This window comes from Helianthus annuus, chromosome 9 (genome assembly GCF_002127325.2).
Source record: "Helianthus annuus cultivar XRQ/B chromosome 9, HanXRQr2.0-SUNRISE, whole genome shotgun sequence".
NCBI lineage: Eukaryota > Viridiplantae > Streptophyta > Magnoliopsida > Asterales > Asteraceae > Helianthus > Helianthus annuus.
In genome coordinates, this window is record NC_035441.2 from 97,198,480 (window position 1) to 97,215,091 (window position 16,612).

The 16,612-nt window shown below is 35.6% G+C and overlaps 1 long non-coding RNA gene across 1 annotated transcript in view; it reads left to right on the plus strand.

The window, feature by feature from the left end:
• The window catches only part of LOC118481670, a 28,172-nt gene extending 12,981 nt beyond the window's left edge, over positions 1–15,191 (plus strand). The window contains exon 2 of the long non-coding RNA XR_004865935.1: positions 15,072–15,191. This is a non-coding gene — a long non-coding RNA (uncharacterized LOC118481670). The remainder of the gene's footprint in view (positions 1–15,071) is intronic.
• Positions 15,192–16,612: the final 1,421 nt, after the last annotated feature.

Sequence of the window (16,612 nt, forward strand, 5' to 3'; positions counted from 1 at the left end):
ATATTTTTATCCAAATAGAGATTGCCTTTGTGGTATATCTATAGTCTCAATTGGTGTAGTTTGATGCACTAAGGTTTGGTTGAATTCTTAAATCACATATTTGTTGTATACTTTGTTATACTCCCAAAAGTATAGCTTGATATGCTCTCATGGGTGATATTGTACAAAACCAACATATATTTTGTTAATTATTAAAACATTGTTTGATATGTTATTATTTATAAAACCCAAAACATAGTTTAATATGTTATTCATAAAACCAAAACATAATTTAATATGTTATTAATAAAACCAAAGTATACTTTTAATATACTACTGAAAATTATTATTTTTACGACTAAAGTATATTTAATATACTATTTGTTTAACGATTTTGAAACTGAAATATATTTTAATATATTACTTATTCAACTTTCTTAAAACCAAAGTATATATATATATATATATATATATATATATATATATATATATATATATATATATATATATATTACAAACCTTTTAATCAAAATGTTGTTTTACAAACAACATATTTTATATAAACTCATTTTACTTAATTAATTATTTATGTATTATTCTGTTATATCACCTGATTTCTTATAAATTTTAGTATGATTTATAAAAGGAAAATATTTTAAGGTTCATGACTATTTTTGATTAAATATATTTTTTTTAAAAACTTATAAGTCATGAATCCTATTATAATAAAACCTATGTATCTCACAGGCATTTTTATGCTAACGTACCTATTTTTACACATGTTTCAGGTGCTGTTTTATGATGATTGTTGATGCATGCTATACATAGGATGGACTCGTACCTTAGTGACTTTAAAACTTGAAAGATAATATTTGTATTTATCTGATTTGTAATAAAACAATGAGTTCAATAATTCAATAAAACGAAATCATTTAATCCATGGTTGTGAAACAATGATTCTGTTACGACACTCCCTGACGTTTCCGCCACGATTTGTTGTTTTACGTGGTCGGGGTGTGACAAGTTAGCAGTAAAGTGACCGTACATATTGCAGTGGGCGCAGAAACGAAAGGCGAGACCCACCAGGTGATGATAAGGGCATGTCGGGCAAGCAGGGTGGGGGCCTGTGTATGCACGCTTTGCAGGCGGTGCATATGTAACTGGTGCTGGTCGGTGATGGGACTGCTGCTGAGTCGGTACGGCTTGCAGTGGAGCAGTAGTGGTAGTGACAACACAGTTCTTGTTGCTGGATCTGCTGTTGTTGTTCTTCTTCTTGCGGCGTGAGGGCTTTGACGATTGAGCGGCGGCGGTTTCAGCAGTTGGTGCGGTGGTAGCTTGATGAAGAGACTTTGAAGGCTTATCCCAAAAACCAGCTTTTACTCGCTTGTCGTTGATTTCGGCGGCAAGCAAATAAGTTTCTTCGATCGTTGCTGTCTTTGTGGCATGCACAAAATCCACAACACAGTCGGGTAGAGCTCAGATGTATTTCTTGATTGCCATGTCGGGCGTCTTCGCTTGATTGGGACAGATGATACTGAGCTGCTTAAAGCGAGCAGTTAGGGCAGCGTTGTCACCTTCCTTCTGCTTAATGTTCCAGAATTCGTCCTCTAGCTTTTGGCGTTCATGGGGAGGGCAGAATTCGTCCATCATGATGGCCTTCAGCTCTTCTCATGTCAGCTCATAGGCTGCATCATTTCCGCGTTTGTTTCGTTCGGCCATCCACCAGTCTAGAGCGCGGGACTGGAAGACGCCGGTCGCGTTTAGGGTGCGGAGATTTTCAGGACAACTGCTCTGGCGCAGAGTGACTTCGATGGAATCGAACCATTGAAACATAGCCGTTGGGCCATCTTCTCCAGTGAATTCCTTTGGACCGCATGCCTTGAATTGCTTGAAGCTGAAAACAGTCTTGGGAGTAGCTTTAGGAGCTTCGGTTCTGGATTCCTCAGACGATTTGCTAACATTCTCGTAAATTTCACTAACGATCTGAGGCACAACCTTGGCCACTTGTTTAGCGAGGATGGCAGCTAGGCGTTTGTCCCTCTGTTCTTGGCGAGTGAGTCATGAGTGACGAGGTCCAGATGATGGTCTAGTTGACATTGTCTACAACAGACATCGTCATGGGTCTCAGACACGTCATAATCGAATCTCACCCCACACGTCTAATACCTACTAAAGCTCAGGAACATAGTGAAACAGGAATCACATAAACACATAGGCACATAAGCACGTATTCATGTAGAGACACATAAGCACGTATTCATGTAGAGACACATAAGCACATAAACACATATGCACGTAGGGCACAGAAGCACAGAAGCACATAATCATGTAATCACAAGATGCATTCAGAATACAAAAACCTATCATTCAAAGTCCGCATCCGTTCGAATATGGCGATCGCGTTTAGCATAGCGATTAGTGTAACGCTCCTTTTTTTTTTATTGTTTAAAACCCTACCACTTCATGTTTATATAGTTAGTTATATGTTAACTAACTTAATATAATGGTCTCAATACACAACTTATATGATTAGAAAGGATTTAAAAAAAAAAAGAAAAGTAAAGCATGGTTGTTTATAGCCCCAATCGAATAGCATTCATGGGCATTTAATTGTTTTTTTTTTTTTTTTTTTTAAAACACCTAATCTCACAATATTGTTAGTTAGTTTTATGATTAATTAATTTAACATAATAATACTATACTAAATTGTTAAAACAACAAAAAAAAAAAGGGAAAGTAGTTGGCTGTTTAAAGCCTTCTGATCGGACCTACCAAACAAATCTTAATTGCATTTTTTTTTATTAAACACCTACACACTTAATAGTTAACTATATGTATCTAATATCACATAATATAATATGTGTAATGCCTTATCATTATGTCACACAAAGAAATAAAAGGATGGTTGAAAGCTGTTTCCAGCCGCAGATCTGCCAAGGCAGGTTTGTGATTTTGTTTTTAAATATTTAACCTCCAACTAATTTAATTAATGCCCAACCACTTAACCCTAATTCTTCCCTATAAATATCAAGTTATCCCCAAGCCATTTTCACTTTTCTAAACACTCTCAACTCTCTCTAATCACTCCCAAATCACTCTAAATTCGCAACAACAACAGAATTTCGGGCAGATTCAGCAAGTTTCACTAAAGTGAGCATAACTCACTCAATACTTGTCCGATTTAGTCCATTCTTTTTCCTATGTGCTTGGATTGACCTTAGCTTCGATTCCATGGGTTTTTCACAGTAAATAAGTCCCTGGAACTCCGGCAAAAAGGCTTCAAAGTTCACTGTTCATTTCTGATTTCATCTAATCTTTACTAAACTTGTTCAACTTGAGTCTAACTCATCTCAAACCTATGTTCTTATGCTTATAACCACTTGTATGGTTAGTTAGGCTTAAAAACAAGGTTGAGACATTCAAAATCAGAGGTTAATCCTCATATACTTTCTGTTTTGTTTAGGGTTTTTAACCCACAAGTGGTGTTCAAGCTTCAAGCTTGATAAAGGTGTGATTGTGGACTAACTTTGGTTGTCCAACATAAAATCCCCACATCCCTTGATGATTTCTCATAGTGTAGTTGTTTCTTATTCTTGTATTGATATTAGTTCATGACCCTCCTTGTATGTTTTTACATCAAGTGTAGTGGTGAACCATAAGAGGTACCTAAATGGAAGCTTGTTCTTTCTACCTCCTACATGAATTCTATGACACAGTAGAGGTACCTAAATGAAGATTTATCTTCTACCTCATGCTTGACTAATGGACTAAATAATACATATAATACTTATACATATATATACTATTCGAACCCTTGATGGTGGACTTGTGTTCATTCGTCAAGATATTAGAATAACATCATCTAAGACATAAGACTTGTTACGATTCTAATGAGTATATTACTCATGAAAACATTAACCCTTGAGGTTTCATAGTGTCAAGAACAAGTACTTGGTGTAAAGAATGATTACTTTCGAATACCTATATTCTTGTGTTTTAACTTCCTAAATCTCTACACAAACACATTCAACCTCCTAACCTTATCAACTTCGTCATATTGGATAATCGAAAAGCCTATGCAAATTTGTGAGTATACTCGCAACCCCCTTTTTATGTTTACCACTTTTTGGGATGTAACATGTTTTACTATTAAACTACACTTAAACTTATTCTTTATGCAATGCACAAAACAATCCTTATACATGAATACTATGCTATGATACTCGATGCTTACGTGGACCATACTTATGTGATATGTTTTAGTCATTAGCTCTCACGAGCCTCCCTTCGACATGTATAGCGCTATAGGAGTAACGCACCGCCCCCCTTAAACTTGGGTCATGTTGAATTAATTAAACTTTCTTGCGTAAACAGAGGTTGGCTAGAAATATTGCATGCCACGTTAGGTTGATCTCGTATAAACTAAGTTGCCATGTGGATTCGTTTTAAACTTTTATACTTATACTTATGCTTAAACTTGTATACTCGCCTTTGCTTTTGCATTGAACTTTATTTTAAACATGTTACAGGTTGAGGATGATGATGCTATGAAAAGAAGTAGCGTTGATGCCTAGATACACATATAGACGTTTAGGTTTAATATGTTGTATCAATTTTGATTATGTTGTTATGTATTTCCTTTGAACTTGTTGTTATTTGTATTTCTTGCATTGTTGACAATTTACTTATGAAATGAAACCGGTTTATTAAATATTGTCACAAATAGCGTTATGAAGTCTCTTGCAATCTTCACACTTCGTCTCATCCCGATGTTTCCGCCATTGGTTGGGGTGTGACAGATTGGTATCAGAGCCATAACTATAGGGAATTAGGAAAAGTAGGAATGCTTTTACCTAGTCTATAGTTTTAGAGCCTTATTCTTATGCTTTGTTTGAAACTACATGCATACCCATTTATGTGTTTCTTATACATTCTATTTGAGCCTTCTAAACATATATGTCGTTTTATACTTATGTATCATACTTGACATGCTATTCTTATGTGTTAATCCATGTTTCATTATACGTTAATATTTGTTTTAATATTTCGTTCTTTATGTGCCATTCTTGACATGTTTATACTTGTTTGATTAATCCTCAACATACGCTTTTCCTCATACATTTTACTCGACTACTCTAAATCCACAAACACTCGTATTATACAAAAGAGACGAGTTTACCAAAATAGGCGTGAAACCCACAATTTGGTGAACGACTCTCATCCCGCTTATTATTATTATTATTATTATTATTATTATTATTATTATTATTATTATTATTTTTGCACGAAATTTCGCTATTTAGCTAGGAGTGAAATCCACATCTAAATGGTAAATTTCCAATTCAAACTCTAGTGGACCCTCGTCATAGTGTTGAAATTAAATTTTGACCCGACGAGTACCAACCACACTTAGGATACGAAATCGCCAAGTTAGGGGTGACCCCCCACCTTGTCGACTAGTTCCATTCGTTGATTTTTCATAATCCCGCCAAGTCTCGAAATTTCGATTGATTTAGGACATGTAGTAACCGGAAGGGTAGATACCGTTAACCGACTTGTCGGCGAGAGTATTCCACCTATTAGGCCAAAGCATGCTCCTCGAATTCGAAAGACTTTTCGACCACTTTGGTTAGTCAAAGTTCCGTTTTTGGAACCATCCAAATTTTAATCAAACGTGTGTTTCTATTATTTATCTTATATGATACAATCTTTCAAATTCAAATTAATTTTCGATATTTTCTTCTCACACACACAACATATTGATTTTTTTACATATGCATGATTTCATGTAATTCTATTCATATTCCTTGTAATAACAAATGGAGACATATCATCTAGATAGGAGTGATTTCCTTACCTTGACGATTAACTCCACTCCCTTTTTCCAAAAAAAAAAAAAAAAAAAAAAAAACCGACCTCACCAACAAGTTAGGGGTGATTCCCTTACCTAGGTGATCGTTACCAAAACTTCCCTTCACAATATTTTATTATGCAAACCCGATCATGTTTGTACCTAAACTGTTTATCATTATTCAAAATACCTACTCATACCGATTTCAAAATACATTGTTTTATCAAATGTACTTCTTATTCTACAATCTATTTTCACTCAACTCATATACACGAGATTCTTAATCATGTCTTAAAACGTTTTATTACTCGAACTTCAAAACCTTACGAAATGCTACCTATCAATTTAATCGGTCCAATGAAACTCTTGCCCATGAACTTCATATTCGACTTAATCACTAAAACATGCTCACATTATATCGTCATACTAGAGACTTCCATTCTTAATTGAAAACAAACCAACCTTTCTCAATTACTTATACTATCTTATAGATGTTATAAGATCGTTTTACCAAAGACTATTTTCAACATCAACGAATCATTTGTCAAAACCCTTTAAAGTGAACACTAAGACCTTTGCTAAATCCTTTTCCCAAGGATCAACGTATTCACAAAAACCTCCTAAATTCAAAATTTCTTGTTTTGATGAAACAAACTTACTTTTTCGAAGACCTTTTTCCTACACCGATTTTCCAAAACACGTGGGCAAGATGACTCATGGGGACCGACCATCTTCGGATTTCGTAAACTCTTTTAAAACAAAAGTAGCATTTCCATTCATTACAAAATACGTTATGCATAACCAATGAGTACTTTACATCCTCTTACATTTACAAACTACATTCTACCTTCCCAATCAAACTCAATCTATTTTTTTTCCTTGACAAACTCCACGTTTCGCTTAAACAACTATACATGCATGTCGTCATACACCCGCGTCGTTTTTGTTTATATCATACATTTTACATACTCAAATTTCTCAAAGATTTCCTATGCGTAAATTTGTTATGTTTAACATATATTATATACGTAATCTTTATTATTCGTACCTATACTCATACTCATGACAATACATTCATGCTTATACTCATGTTCATATCATACTTATACGTTTTATGTTTATACATACATTCACATGCATATTCATACTTACACTTATACTCATACTTATACTTTCATTCATATTCATGATTCATACATTCGTACCCATACGCGAGCGGAATCCGAGGGATTCGCTTACGTGGGTCCTATACATACTTAAGCATGGACTTGCTTATATATTACATTCTTATACGTACCCAATCTTATTTTCAAATTTATGTATACCCTGATTCATACACACCTAGTACAAGCTATGCGGATCATGCGACAATCAATATAATCGCGGGTGCACACGAGATTATAGTGATAGCCGTATGAGAACCATAGAGTGTACTACTATATGGTAAAACATGGAACGTAACATGACACCGAATACGAAACGAACGTAATGTGATCAAAACATGGTGGATATGCCGTTGGTACTTCCTACATATAAGTGTTTTCACCACGTTACCAAACTTTCATAAAACGTGCCATGAGAAATTCAGTGTTTTGCTGACCTTTTGGACCTAATTCAAACTTTAATAACTCACAAACGCATTGCTAACGCACGATATCTGATTATCCATGAAGAAACCTCATTCTTAAAGCCTCGTTTTCGTTTTATATCCAATACCCATAACATCTATATCCTTGCATTCATCTACTAGATCGATCAATCACTCTCATACCTCTATTATCCCCGATTATACTTCGAATTTTTATACAAATCTTATTTACGATCCATCAATTTACATGTTCGAACCCTACGATGCTTTCCTACTAAAAAAAAACTATTTTCCATTATTTATTTAAGCGAAAACATACTTAGTTGGCCGTTACCTTCAAAAGCATTTAATTTAAAATACATAACTTTCTCGTTTTTCACCGATAAAGAATTCTTTACAAACCTGAAATTGTCAATGCTCGTTAAAACCAACAAAGCTTATCTTACAACCTATAGTGCGGCCACACTTTTCATCAAAATACATACTATTTCATACAAAAATAAAAACTTTCTTCGTAAATATTATATTTTAAAATGCCTCTCCTTGTTTAAGCCCACTTAGCTCATACACACAAATATACGTTTTACTTGAGCTTAATGCCTCTAGACATCTTAGTCAAACTTTTTTTACAAACTTATCCTTTCATTCTTCAAACAATTTCATGCATTTTCAACACATCACGTACTCCAAAAAGCTTGATTTTAGTCAACCATTTTTTTTGCCAAAATCCTTTTTTTTACAAAGTCTCTCTCTTGAACAAATTTCGGGACGAAATTTCTAAAGGAGGGGAGACTGTAACGCTCCTTTTTTTTTTATTGTTTAAAACCCTACCACTTCATGTTTATATAGTTAGTTATATGTTAACTAACTTAATATAATGGTCTCAATACACAACTTATATGATTAGAAAGGATTTAAAAAAAAAAAGAAAAGTAAAGCATGGTTGTTTATAGCCCCAATCGAATAGCATTCATGGGCATTTAATTGTTTTTTTTTTTTTTTTTTTTTTAAACACCTAATCTCACAATATTGTTAGTTAGTTTTATGATTAATTAATTTAACATAATAATACTATACTAAATTGTTAAAACAACAAAAAAAAAAAGGGAAAGTAGTTGGCTGTTTAAAGCCTTCTGATCGGACCTACCAAACAAATCTTAATTGCATTTTTTTTTATTAAACACCTACACACTTAATAGTTAACTATATGTATCTAATATCACATAATATAATATGTGTAATGCCTTATCATTATGTCACACAAAGAAATAAAAGGATGGTTGAAAGCTGTTTCCAGCCGCAGATCTGCCAAGGCAGGTTTGTGATTTTGTTTTTAAATATTTAACCTCCAACTAATTTAATTAATGCCCAACCACTTAACCCTAATTCTTCCCTATAAATATCAAGTTATCCCCAAGCCATTTTCACTTTTCTAAACACTCTCAACTCTCTCTAATCACTCCCAAATCACTCTAAATTCGCAACAACAACAGAATTTCGGGCAGATTCAGCAAGTTTCACTAAAGTGAGCATAACTCACTCAATACTTGTCCGATTTAGTCCATTCTTTTTCCTATGTGCTTGGATTGACCTTAGCTTCGATTCCATGGGTTTTTCACAGTAAATAAGTCCCTGGAACTCCGGCAAAAAGGCTTCAAAGTTCACTGTTCATTTCTGATTTCATCTAATCTTTACTAAACTTGTTCAACTTGAGTCTAACTCATCTCAAACCTATGTTCTTATGCTTATAACCACTTGTATGGTTAGTTAGGCTTAAAAACAAGGTTGAGACATTCAAAATCAGAGGTTAATCCTCATATACTTTCTGTTTTGTTTAGGGTTTTTAACCCACAAGTGGTGTTCAAGCTTCAAGCTTGATAAAGGTGTGATTGTGGACTAACTTTGGTTGTCCAACATAAAATCCCCACATCCCTTGATGATTTCTCATAGTGTAGTTGTTTCTTATTCTTGTATTGATATTAGTTCATGACCCTCCTTGTATGTTTTTACATCAAGTGTAGTGGTGAACCATAAGAGGTACCTAAATGGAAGCTTGTTCTTTCTACCTCCTACATGAATTCTATGACACAGTAGAGGTACCTAAATGAAGATTTATCTTCTACCTCATGCTTGACTAATGGACTAAATAATACATATAATACTTATACATATATATACTATTCGAACCCTTGATGGTGGACTTGTGTTCATTCGTCAAGATATTAGAATAACATCATCTAAGACATAAGACTTGTTACGATTCTAATGAGTATATTACTCATGAAAACATTAACCCTTGAGGTTTCATAGTGTCAAGAACAAGTACTTGGTGTAAAGAATGATTACTTTCGAATACCTATATTCTTGTGTTTTAACTTCCTAAATCTCTACACAAACACATTCAACCTCCTAACCTTATCAACTTCGTCATATTGGATAATCGAAAAGCCTATGCAAATTTGTGAGTATACTCGCAACCCCCTTTTTATGTTTACCACTTTTTGGGATGTAACATGTTTTACTATTAAACTACACTTAAACTTATTCTTTATGCAATGCACAAAACAATCCTTATACATGAATACTATGCTATGATACTCGATGCTTACGTGGACCATACTTATGTGATATGTTTTAGTCATTAGCTCTCACGAGCCTCCCTTCGACATGTATAGCGCTATAGGAGTAACGCACCGCCCCCCTTAAACTTGGGTCATGTTGAATTAATTAAACTTTCTTGCGTAAACAGAGGTTGGCTAGAAATATTGCATGCCACGTTAGGTTGATCTCGTATAAACTAAGTTGCCATGTGGATTCGTTTTAAACTTTTATACTTATACTTATGCTTAAACTTGTATACTCGCCTTTGCTTTTGCATTGAACTTTATTTTAAACATGTTACAGGTTGAGGATGATGATGCTATGAAAAGAAGTAGCGTTGATGCCTAGATACACATATAGACGTTTAGGTTTAATATGTTGTATCAATTTTGATTATGTTGTTATGTATTTCCTTTGAACTTGTTGTTATTTGTATTTCTTGCATTGTTGACAATTTACTTATGAAATGAAACCGGTTTATTAAATATTGTCACAAATAGCGTTATGAAGTCTCTTGCAATCTTCACACTTCGTCTCATCCCGATGTTTCCGCCATTGGTTGGGGTGTGACAATTAGTATAGTATAAGCGTATCATAGGGTCGTCCATAATTTAGCAATTTGTCAGCGTTTTTGAGATAGAAGTGCAATGCGTGTCGTGCGAAGTGAAAGCAAAAATCGAATAGTTCTCCAAAATTTAAACACATAAACAGATAAATACACATAAACACATAAAATCGACGAATCATCAGAGCCAGCAGTTGCGGGCTCAGAATCGAAACACATAAAAATCGTGGAATAGATCGTCTGCGGCTATTAGACATCGACTATCCAAAGTGATTCAACTATTCTCAAGGACTTGTCGCACACATTTTGACTTTCAGGATCGTGCTTCTGCCTCGATTCTTGGGCATTCGGCACACATCCCTTTAGTCATACCGTGTCTTCAGGTCGTTGGAATCCGTCGAGACTTTTGTGAGAGTTTTGGAAAAACCAAGTAAAATTCGGAACAAGTCATCAAGGTTAGGGTTTCACCCCTAGCTTAACAACTTCTTTCCTATTTTGATAAAAATAGAGACGAAAATTCGCGCTAAAGTATGGATTTCACTCCTGGTTCAACGCGAATTCTCGCGTTTAATAGATAACTACAGATCAATTAAGCAATTAAATCGAGAGTTTGCAGTTTTCACACCTAATCTCGACTTAATCGCTTATTCACAATTGGAAATTCGAGTGTAGTGATGATGTAGTGTAGGCGAGAATAGCGTGGAATAGCAGTAAGCTCATACATAATCCCTACTGGACATGCACGAGTCGGTCTACTGGGTCCTAACTATAGACTAGGTCTGTAAGACATCAACCCGGACTAGGTCGAGTCTTGCCTAATTCCCTATAGTTATGGCTCTGATACCAATATGTCACACCCCAACCGATGGCGGAAACATCGGGGCGCGACACTGAGCGAAATAGATTGTCCAGAAGTTTCTATAACAACTATATTTACCAAATATTTAAAGCAACACGTCCCATACCATGTCATATAAGATAGTACAATTATTACAGAAAAGATCTAGGCAAATTGTTCTGTTCCAACAACTCAGATTTTTTATTACAGACAATTGTTTATTGTTTCTAGACCTTCCCTAGCCTCGATTTCATCACCATGCACCTAAGCATCCTAGCAACTTAAGCACCTGTCACATACGTTAAAGTAAAAGTCAATACAAATAGTGTAAAGCTGAGCATACAAGTTTGATAATAGCATATAGAGTTCGAAAGCGTTACGCATAACCAGCACGTACACCGAGTGAAATAAGGCATGTTAGTTATCGACATGAACCTATCGATACCAATGGCTGCGGGTTGACTGCCCAAGGCAGTTCGCGATACATACTCACCACTGTGAGCCATGTAGGTAATTGTCCTTAACAACCCCCGAGTGAACGGGTGCTGAGTCCAAACTAATAGTACTACCGTTGCTAAGGCAGGTAGACAGCATTCCATGTGTAAACATAACAAACAAGCATTCATTTAGTCACGTATACATGCGATAGCGGTTAACGTTTAAAGTATTGCGTAGTGTGTTCGATGTGATTTTGTATAAGTAACGTATGTAACACCCAAAAGTGCGTAAACCAAAAAGGGATCAAGTATACTCACAGCGATTGATGGATTGAAGGGAGCGCTAGAGAGTAGGGTTAGCCTGAACAGTTCGATAGCATAACGATAAGTGACGCGCAAAACGATGCAAAGTACAAGTGAGTCGGACAACAGTTCGATCGGATGGTAATCCGATCGGACAGCCAGTCGTGCGGGTAGTAGTCTGTGCGGACAGTCGTCCGGTCGGATGGCTGTTCGAGTGGATTGTTTCTTCCTTTGCGAAAGAATGTGTTTATGTATGATGGCATGACTTTTGAAGTTTTTATTGTAGTATTTTGAAAACATTTAAGTATCTCTACCTTTCAGGTCGGTTGATCAGACGGTCGTTCGATCGGCCGGCAACCCGATTGGTTGGGCACTTTAGCGAGAACAAGTTCACAGCAGGTTGTCACTCGATCGAACGGTCATTCGATCGAGCGACACCCTTTGTGTATTGAACATGTTGAAAATTGTTTAAGTGTTGAAGTTTAATTGTCACATGTTCGAGCGGCTAACCCGATCGGATGGTAGTCCGACCGGACAACAACTTGTTCAACGATCAGACTTCAAATGTTGGTGAATAGTTTAAGTGTGGGACCCAAGGTGCAAGTCGTTCGGTTTGGCCAGTCGTTCGGATTGGCTGTTCGATCAGACAGCAGTCCGATCAGACGGCACTCCGTCCTGGTCGACTTGTTCGTCTTACACTTGGTTGTTCTTGATTGTTTGTCGTTTTTATCGAGGTGTTGTGATAACGTGCTAAACAACAGAAACCTCGTCAATACTTGGTACTCCGGATCGGATAGGAATCACCCAAATCCGATTAGTTAACTGTTCGAGACGGTGTTTCATGTTTAACCTAAAATCGATGAACCTTGTGGATAGAATCCAGATCTTGGGCCACACAACCATAAGAATGAGTAGTAGGCTGGCACAAGCTCAGTTTCTATCGATCTTGAAGGCATTGAGTGTAAAAGAGTTGAAAGAAAGTTAGAAACCATCTTTCAATCCTGTTTATTGTGAATATGCTTAGAACTATGAAAGATCTTTGTTTGTTTAAGTGGAAATCGGTTAGATCTAAGTTGTTCTTGGTGGATTGAGGCCAAAACATGAAGTTCTTCAAGAACACATGATGACGTCATCCTAGAACACCTTGAATCTTGATGATTTCGCAGTTAAAAGTAAGATTCAAAAGATAGAAAGGTGTAGGAGTGCGTATAGATCAAGAAAGTACAAGATTTAGGACGAGATCTTACCGGAATCGAGAGAGATCTGAAGAAAAAGTGAGGAGAGCGAGCTGGTCGGACGTCAGTTGCCAAAAGTAGAAAGAATGATGGTGACAAGGGGTATTTATAGGGTTACCTAAAGTGGAAAAGAGAGGAGGGAGGCTGATCAATCGGTTAGGCAGGCCGGCCGACTCAGTTCGATCGAACAGCTGGTCGATCGGTCAGCTGCCTGATCGATCAGTCAATTGTTTTGACGAGTTTTGCCGTTTCGATTTCGATTGCGAGCGATGCGAATGCGATAGAGTTTCCTATTCAAATTACTTTTAATCCCAACTACTATATCAACATACTAGCATCCTTATTTCCCATTCGTTTAGCGTTTGCGATTCGATTGCGATTGAGTTTCGATTGCGTTTCGATTGATTTCCATACATACATAATTAAACACGCACAAGTAACACATAAGGCACACACACATATAATTAACCAAGATGCGTAATTCGAGTTGCGAGTGTGATTGCGATAGCGATAAGCGATCAAATATCGATTAAATCTCGATTATTAATAGATACTCCACATAATACAACTAACGCGAAAATAAAGTAGACTAATCTATGAGTCAAAGAAGTCAAAACAGGAATCGAGCGAGGAGAGACAAAGCGTAATTAGCAATCTTTTCTTCCTTTGACTTCAATCTTGACTTTGACTTTGACTTTCGAAACACGGGGTGTTACATGTTATGGCGTTTGGGAATGAGGCATAGATGAGTATCACTACAAAAAATCGATTTGATGTCATATGGGTAGAGATGAGCATATCGGGTTCTTTTTATACCCGGAATCGGTTCCTAACCGTACCCGGTTTTTTGAACCCGGAACTGGTTATTCAATAAAGTGAGTATGAACTGGAACTGGTTCCAGGTCGGGTTTGGAATCGGTTATTATGCCCATCTCTACATATGGGTCCAAAAATGATGGGCTTTTGTGGAAGTCTTATCTCGTTGGGTTTTGATTCAAACCGGTTTAGTGCAATCTTGTTTTGACTTTGTCGATCAAATCTGAACCAGCTTTAAAACATATGGGCTTTTGTTATTCTAGTTTACGGATCTTTGTGATTGGGCCATATATCCTCTTACATGGGCCAGACATTCAGGAAAGTTCCCCGGCCCTTCACTGTAGCTATATGGGCTCCTAAGTTGTCCTCAATGGGACAGAACCTGCCACTCAAAAGTAGGTAACTAACTTTTTAGATATGTCCAACCTCTCAAAGCTAAGCCAACCCTTTTTGTTTCTTTGCAAGAGGTAATGTTTGTTCTTGCTGCTAATAAGCTTTTGATTATGCTATGAAAGTGATAATTTGAATGAGGGATAATAGATGAATGAAACATATTTGATAATGTTTGTTCCTGCTGCTGAATAGGTCAGTTTGACCATAAAAAGTCTGGGAAAGTGGAAGATGTTTCACTTACAACAAGACCACTTTTTGATTCAGTTCTTTATCTGGCCTTTTGATTCAGTTGTTTGTTTATCTGGTTCATGATCTTGTTTGTGTTATGGTACTTGAAAAAACCATTTTTTTAAATACCCCGGGTTCGTTTTTTCTTTTTAGTTGAGGCTCAAGCTATGCGAACATGAACATGACTTTCATATTATTTTTTTTAAGTTTCTAATCTCTTTGCCCTAACATATTTAGGCTCAAGCTATGGGAACCGAATTGGAAGACATTCAAGCTCGTCTTGAAAATGAGACGAAGGCGAGAAAAGATCTTATGGCTCGTCTTGAAATTGAGAGAAAAGCGAGAGAAGATCTTCAACAACACATAAATGAAGCGGTGAAAAGAGAGCTACAAGACTTCATGAAGAATTGGCGTTCTAGTAATTAGTTATAAGTTGGTATCGTTTTAAACACATATGCAAGGTAAGAGTTTGTTTTGTGGTTTAGATATACTCGATATTGCGTTATGGATGTTGCAAGTTGGTTAGCTTTATTGTGGATTGTAAAACATGTTTTATAATTTTCTAGTGATTTCGTTTTGCATTTTTTTAGTAAAATAAGATTTGAATGCTTTTAGCTTTTTTTATTTTAAATGTTTCGTACAAATGCGTTACAATCAAAGATCTGTTTTGTTGCAAATGTGTTGCAAGCATTAAAACATAACAACTAAGAAATGCGTAGGAAATGTGTAGCAAAATTTGTGACACCATATTTTCGTAGGAATTATGTTAAAATTTGCGTAGCAAATGCGTAGTAATTAGTTTCCGACGAGGCTTTTTCCAACATCAAGGTTTTATTGCAAATGTGTAGCAAATCTCAGTTTGCTACACATTTGTGACGGAAATGCTTGTTAGAAAATGCCAAATTTCTAGTAGTGAATAAGTTGAAAGTTGAGGGTGTTGGTGTACAAATGGAAAGTTTGGAGTGTTATCGGCTAATTGGTGAAAGTTTGGGTTATTTAAATCCAATATCCCTATAATGTTTAAGATATTATAATGATAATTGGTTAATCTTTTATTAAAAAAAGACAAATCATTAATATATAATTTTCCACCAAAGGGCTTATGGTCTAGCAGTACCAATCTGTGTTGAAAATGTATCATTCCTGATTATGAGGTTAAAGGTTCTAGTCTCATGATAACAAATGTGTAGATTTAAAAAGAGGATTTAGTTTTACCATTCCTTTACCCATATAATCAAAGTAATATAAAGATCAGAAGATGTATACTTGTTATAAATAAAAACATAACATTTTGAGATATTTACATGTAATTAAACATTCTGATTTTTGAAGAAATAAAACCAAATTCGAATATATCAATATGATGCAATCATGTCCATAAGTTTTCCTCTTCTTGCTCTCAGTGGCACATCTAGCAATAATTTCTAATGGGTTTACTTTTTTTATATTCTTCATTTTCATAGAACCAGACATAAAAACTTCCGAGTCGGTTTGACGGTTCGGGTCGGTAATAATAAAAATATGATAAATAAGTTTGTCTTTTTCATTATGTAAACAAGTCAGTGACAATATGTCTTAATAAATATAAAAAATCTTCATTCAAAATCACTTAATTTTGGCCGCAATTGTATGTTGTGAGCATGATTTCTAACTTCTCTTCCGTCTATTTTTGTCTTTTTAATCTTTTAAAGTTGCTACATATATGTTACAGAAATCAGAAGTAAAAGTGAATTTGTTGTGTTTGAATAGAAGTTAATGTAGATGAATAGTTGTATGTA